The following is a 6,460-nucleotide window of genomic DNA, read 5'->3' as shown; positions in this document are numbered from 1 at the left end:
TCCTCTCCAGTACGGGAGTAAAGGAGTGCATGTGTGTTAACAGGTCCCCCAAGAAAGGTGTGTCTTTCATGGCCTGGGGATTGGCTGAGTGTAGTTGCGAGGCTTGTGTAAAGGAGGAAACTGATGAAGTTGGCAGTCGCTTCATGTAAATCAGCTTCCAGCTCTGGAAAGGAAATGCTACGTTATAATGTCAGTTACCTAGCAAGTGCAGGTAAGAGCCACTGTATCGTGGTGGCTAACAAAGGTGTCGACTTACAGCTCCCCTTTGCAGTGAATTAGATAAGCCATTACCTCAGTCCTGTAGCTGCCATATGGAGCTAACCCTACCTTATAAGGTTGTTGTAAGGATTACTGAGAAAATATTTGTTTCTTGCTTTAAACACATGGAAGGGCTAGAATCATGCAAAGGTTTCCCCCCACCATTGCTAGGCTTCCACATTCCAGTGTAGAGCATCATGTCTTATTGGTGTGGTTTGTTCTGGCTTGTGCCAAGTTGTCACTTTTTTGGGACAAGGTTTACATGCGAAGGCGAGACAGAGAAGTCCCTGGCTGAGAGATCTGCATGTGGATTTTGCATTCTGGGCAGTGGCATGATGCGAGTGCATGTCCACACGGTGGTACAGTCCGTGGAAATTCCTGTCTGCATTCCCACACAACTAGTGATGTGTAACTACAGTTGCATCAGGGTGATAATTAAAAAAACCAACCCTTTGCCAAATAAGAAATCTGATGTCCAGTTTGCAAAGGTCCCAGTGACAATTTCAGGCTGCAGGGCAAGTCGTTTTACAAACCTTATTGGAACTCTGAAACCGTTGTTTGTAACAATTCCTGCAGAAGTCAGTAACATTTCTCACAGTAAAGTGTTTTACAGGATCACAGCAGATCTTTTTATCACTGCCTGATACACTCTGTTCTTGTATGCACAGGTTGATCAAAATTCTGGGCCAGTTTTCACTCCATCCCTGTGACTCCCTCAACTAGTTATTTTTTTACTTGAATTTCATTAAATTTGATTGATTTTTCTTTTCACTTGTTCTTAATATTTTAAATGTGTTTTTCTGTGTTTTTAAAATGGATGTCCTTCTTGCTAAAGTCTAATAAATAAACTGAAGTTTTTTTAGCGAGTGTTCCTGTTTATTGGTGTCCCTCGTCTGGTTTTTATGGTTGTTAACTCTGAACTATATTTGTGCTAGAATCATTATATCTGTCTCTGAAGAAGGCCATAGAGCAGTGTTTTTCAACCTGGGTTCTGCGGAACCCTGCAATTCCACAGGACATCGTCAGGGGATCCACAAAAATAACATGGAATAAATAAAGTGAAATACCACCAAAAAATCCAAATATCCCTCAAAATATCATGGTTGTTAAGGTTATATTTAGTTGAATCGTGTCTGTTTCATATCGTTACAGACCACTGATAATAAGAATGACAATAATTTAGCAGTGATTGAATTGCAATTACTACCATCAACTTTTTCTGGCCTGTAAATGTTTTCATAAGAAGGGGTTCCTTGTGATTTGAAAAATTAATTTAGGGGAGGATTTGCCCCCATGTCTCCCTTCCCCAAGTGCAACACTATTCAATGCTGGCAGCTGAAGCAATAGTGGCCGTCGTCACACGGGCTTTTATTTAGCGCTAAAATGGCGCTATTTCCCGGCAAACACCCACCTTATTCCAACACTGTAGCGATTTTCTCTCTTCTGCTTTGTGCTTGATAGTCACGCTATGTTGTGCCTCAGTGTGAATGCCTCACGTCGATGTATTTCGCCTGGCAACGTCCTATGCCCTCCCTTCAATCCCAGAATCCATTTCTTCCTGCGACTCCCCTTTTTTTTATTTTATTATGTCCTTATAACGCCATAACGCCATAACGCAATGCAAACTGTCTGTTGAAGTAAAAATGACTCAATCGCCATGGCAGAGTCTTCAACGATGGGGATCATGTCAGACAGGGAGTTTTCTGCGGGCAAAGGGCTATTTATATAATTTCAAAGTTGGAAAAACAAAAAGGTCATAATGTTTTGCTCTAACGGAATGTTTATATGCTGTTATTCCGTTATAGCGGAATTAAACGCCAGAATAATAAAAAATAAATGGGGAGGAGCTGCTTCTGCGCGGTTAGAGAGAACAGAACAGAGTGCTTCGGTGTGGACAGCTGGGGGCGCGAAGAGCCGTTAGGTGACCCAAAGAAACGTTACGGTGCCGATAACAGGTGGACGCTATATGCTGTAAATTTAACGGAAGAGATGCCCGTGTGACGACGGCCAGTGTATATGTTTAGCAAATTTAACAGTTCTGCTAATAAGGAAATTATTAAGGTTTCCACAATAGGATATACATACATACATACATGGCTGCAAAAGTGTTTACACCAGAAGTTGCACGGGGAGGATTTTCTCAGGGTTTAGGCTGCTCGAACTTGAAGCTGTCCTCTATTGAGTCAGACCAATGGCTGACTCAACAGTCCTGCTTCCTCACACCATTTATATGGAAGGCATTAGGGACATGGCCGGGCCCCTAGGCTTGCAGGTATTTCGAACCTCCTCTGGCACTTCAGTCTTGCACCCCACTACAGCTGACAGCCTGACACGGGTATGGTAGGTACTAGACCACAATACATAGCCCTATATCCATTTTGAGGGTCTGAAGAATTCTATTCATATATACTTACGAGGGTATATATATAGATAAATATACGTATTGCTGTAGTGCAGAGAGTAAAGTGCCTTTAAGCATTGGAGCCCTAGGGCACAGGTAACTGCCTCAGTAAAAAAAAAATTGACAGGCCCCTAGCCCCTGTGGGGCCCCTAGGCTTCAGCTTTATTAATACGGCCCTGGTTGGGGATTGAGTTAGAGGCCTCCTACATGCAAGAACGGGTGCCATTCTTTGCCAGGGGGCTGGTTGCTGCATGTTCCAGCTGTTTCCACAGTACAGTTTTAAGGCATGCACCATGCTGAGTGGGAAATGTCTGCACTCTTCTACTTTTTCTTTCCCCTTCTCTCTGCAATGAACCATCCTGCACAAAGGAGGAATGCAGTGTGAAGCACAAGGGGGTGCATGAGGCAGATGGAAACCACTTTCCTGCTGGCCATCCAGTGTGTAGGCCTGTTCCTGCTCTTGCACGAGGTGCCATTTTTTTTTTGCACCCAGACTTTGATGGACATTGGAAGGCAGGCAGCTATCTCCCATGCAGCTTGGGGGGAGAACCGTATTTAAATGGATGACCCCATCAGAACACCCTGGGGTGATTTCTTGCATGACAAAGGGATTGTATCTCCCATACAGGGGAAGTTGAATTTTGAGGCTAAGAAGGGGCTCTAAGATGTGTGAATTTTGTGGCTGCTGCTCTCAAGGAAGCTTATTAACAAAGCTGGTAGCCTTAAGGCTGCTGAGAACCACCACAAGCCATACCTGTGAAGCTGCCATATACTGAATCAGAACATCATCCGCTTCAGTCTGACAGGCAGCAGCTCTCAATCTCGGGGTGAAGAAGACCTTTCCTATCACCTGCTGCTTGATCCTTTTAACTGGAGACCCCAGGGGCCTTCTGCATGCCAAGCAGATGTTCTGCCTCTCACCTCAGATTATAGTTGTGTATGCAGAGTGCTTTCAGAGGGGAAGATTATTCCATAGGGATAGAAACATCCGCCAGAAAAGCCCTGTATAATAAATAGCCCATCATTCAGCCTCCTGTTTTCGACACAGCAGTTTTGGGGAGTAGAAGGCCTGCAGAAGAAATACTTCCACCCATATCCAGAGATTTCTGTACCTCGTAAGTTTCCCCCTCAAGATAAAAGGCAGAGGCCTCAAGCAGAGGGGGCATGTCCAAGGCGCCCCCTCTTGGCAGCAGTACTTCCGAGGCTCTCAAAGTCTACCATTTTCTCTCCCCCTCCCCCCCCCCCCCGGTATATCGACACCACAAGGAACGAAGCCAGTACAACAAAATAAGAGTACAGGGGGAAAGGGATGCAGCGAAACAGCGTATTCTGGAGGAAAGAAACTCTTGGCAGGGCTGCTGAGAGAGATTTGGGGGTGAAGGTGCTGTAATTTTATGCAAAAGGTGGTTTGCAAGTCATTTAGTCCTGTAACTGAAATCCAGCCAAAGGGACTTTTGGGGGTGAAAGAGGTCTTGAAACAATTGAATGCCCATTTAAGTAAGTGGTGAAAGAGTTCTGCTTTGTTGGATGAAGCATCTCCTTTGTCTTGGCTCTTGAGGTTTTGGTGGTGGTAAAATGTAAACTTTTCCATAAAGTGAAATCCTAAGGCTTGAGGGCTTCCATCACAGAGTGAGTGAAATACATCTTTGGGGCAAATATCCCTAAGGTCATTGAGAAACAGACCCAATAAAAGAAATTTTAAGGAGCAGAGATGGTTTCACAATAACCTGAACAATGTCCCTTCCCAGTTTTCTCATTGCACCTAAAACTAAACAATAAGTTGGCCTTGGTGTCAATAAACTAGAAAAGGGGCCTTTGCCAGCTGTACAGAAGTCCTGTCGCAAATTGCATGTAATGTGCAGCCAATTTTACAGGGAACTCTCTCGAGGGTTTCAGACACAAGTCTCTCTTTTGGCACCCGCTGGATCCATCACAGCAGTCAGCTCTGATTGGAAGACACCAGATGCAGGCAGGGGCTGGTTCCAGGTAAAACGGCTTGGACGGATGGCTTAGCAGATGCTTTGGTCGCCTGCCATCTGTTTTCATTTCATTTTCATTTAACATCATCCTAGCGTGGGTGTTGTAATCAACTGAAGGAGAAAAGCTCTCCTGCCACGCAGATTGCCCTCTAAGCTCAGGGCGGTGCTGTTCTCCTACTTGAAGCTGGTCAAAGAAGAACTTGATCACACCAGTGTAGGACAGTGAAGCTGGCATCATTTTTAAATTTCAGCCTATCATTTCATGCAAGTACTGAGTCATGAAGGGGGAGGGGAGGTGGGTTTGCGTGAGGCCTTTGTGTCTAAAGACCTGCAAAGACAGTAGCTTGTAGAGTAGCTTTAAAAGGTGGCTGAGAGGCTTCTTGCAGCCTCTGCTGCTTGCTGCAATCCAGAAAGAGAAACCTGTGCACAGAAAGAGCCTTCCCTATGTGTAGCTAATAGATACGCGAATGCGCAATTGCATGTGCCCGACTGGATGCCTCCTTCATGAGATCCCAACTTTATGCCTAATTGGGTTTACCATTTTGATATAAAATTCTGGGTTCCCTCCGTCCCTGATGTAGCTCACCTTTTCAGAGCAAGATTCAGGACCAATAGCACCTTAAAGACCAGCTCGATTTCCAGGGTATGAGTCAGAACTAGGGTTGCCAGCCTCCAGGTAGCAGCTGGAGATCTCCCGGAATTACAGCTGGTCTCCAGGCCACAGAGATCAGTTCACCTGGAGAAAATGGCTGCTGTGGAGGGTGGACTCTCTGGAGTTATGCCATGCCAAGGTCCTTTCCCTCCCCAAACCCCACTTTCTCCAGGTTTCTCCAGGTTTCACTCCCCAGAACTCCAGGAATTTCCCAACTTGGAGCTGGCAACCCTAGTCAGAACTAGTTGATTTTTAAGGTGCTACTGGACCCAAATCTTGCTCTTCTACTACAGACCAACACAGCTGCCCATCTGAAACTCACATTTTCAGTGTCACTAACTGCTGTCTCTGAGTGCAAATGTTGTTATTTCCTTACAGAAATGACATCTAGCTTCATCTGTTGTGTTGATCTTAGGGAAAGGAAGTGTTGTGAGACAATAGGCCGGGGTTTGGGGATGCCTTAGATGGGATTAATAAGCAGTAAAGAGGGAACAGGTGGTTTCTTGATGATCAGCAGGCCTTAAACACATTAGAACCAAGCAAGAGTGACCATTTTGACCTGCTTTCTGCTAAAGTGGGCTGTTGAGAAGCAGTGGCCAAAGGGGCACCAGCTGATACCGGATCTTGTAGGGAAAATGGTGCTGCTAAAGTGAGGGCCTCTGAAAGGCGGTTGGGTTTCCTATTTCTCTCAGGGGACCAATGTGCTCAAAAACCAATCTGTCTTCCTATTTAATCTAATTAGACCTAATTTAATTTAAGAAGAGAGCAGGGAGAAGGCAGAGGGGCAGGTATAAGCAGACAAGTGATTGGCACACAATAATGCTCTTTGTTGAATGGAGACAGAGATTAGAAACGTAGCTAGCTGTAACAATGAAATGGAAAATTGAGTTGGGTAGAAAACCATCAGGGACAGTTTGTCTACTTCTCTTAAATCACTAGAGGCTTGGTGGGAGGCAGCCCTCTCTTTCCCTTGCTGCATTTGAGACAAATTTATTGCGGAGCTGAATTTTCTAGGGCAAATATTTGGGGAGCAAAAAATGAAATTCCAGGTCCCAAAATATTCTCCTAAGAATTAGCTCAGTATCCTGAGAATGAACTTCAGCCTCTCCCCCCACCAACTCTAAGAATACCTCTTGGCAGCAATTCTGACATCAGGCTTCTGTCTCCCCC

This window comes from Eublepharis macularius, chromosome 13, assembly GCF_028583425.1.
Source record: "Eublepharis macularius isolate TG4126 chromosome 13, MPM_Emac_v1.0, whole genome shotgun sequence".
NCBI lineage: Eukaryota > Metazoa > Chordata > Lepidosauria > Squamata > Eublepharidae > Eublepharis > Eublepharis macularius.
Note: the sequence above shows the minus strand (reverse complement) of the source record.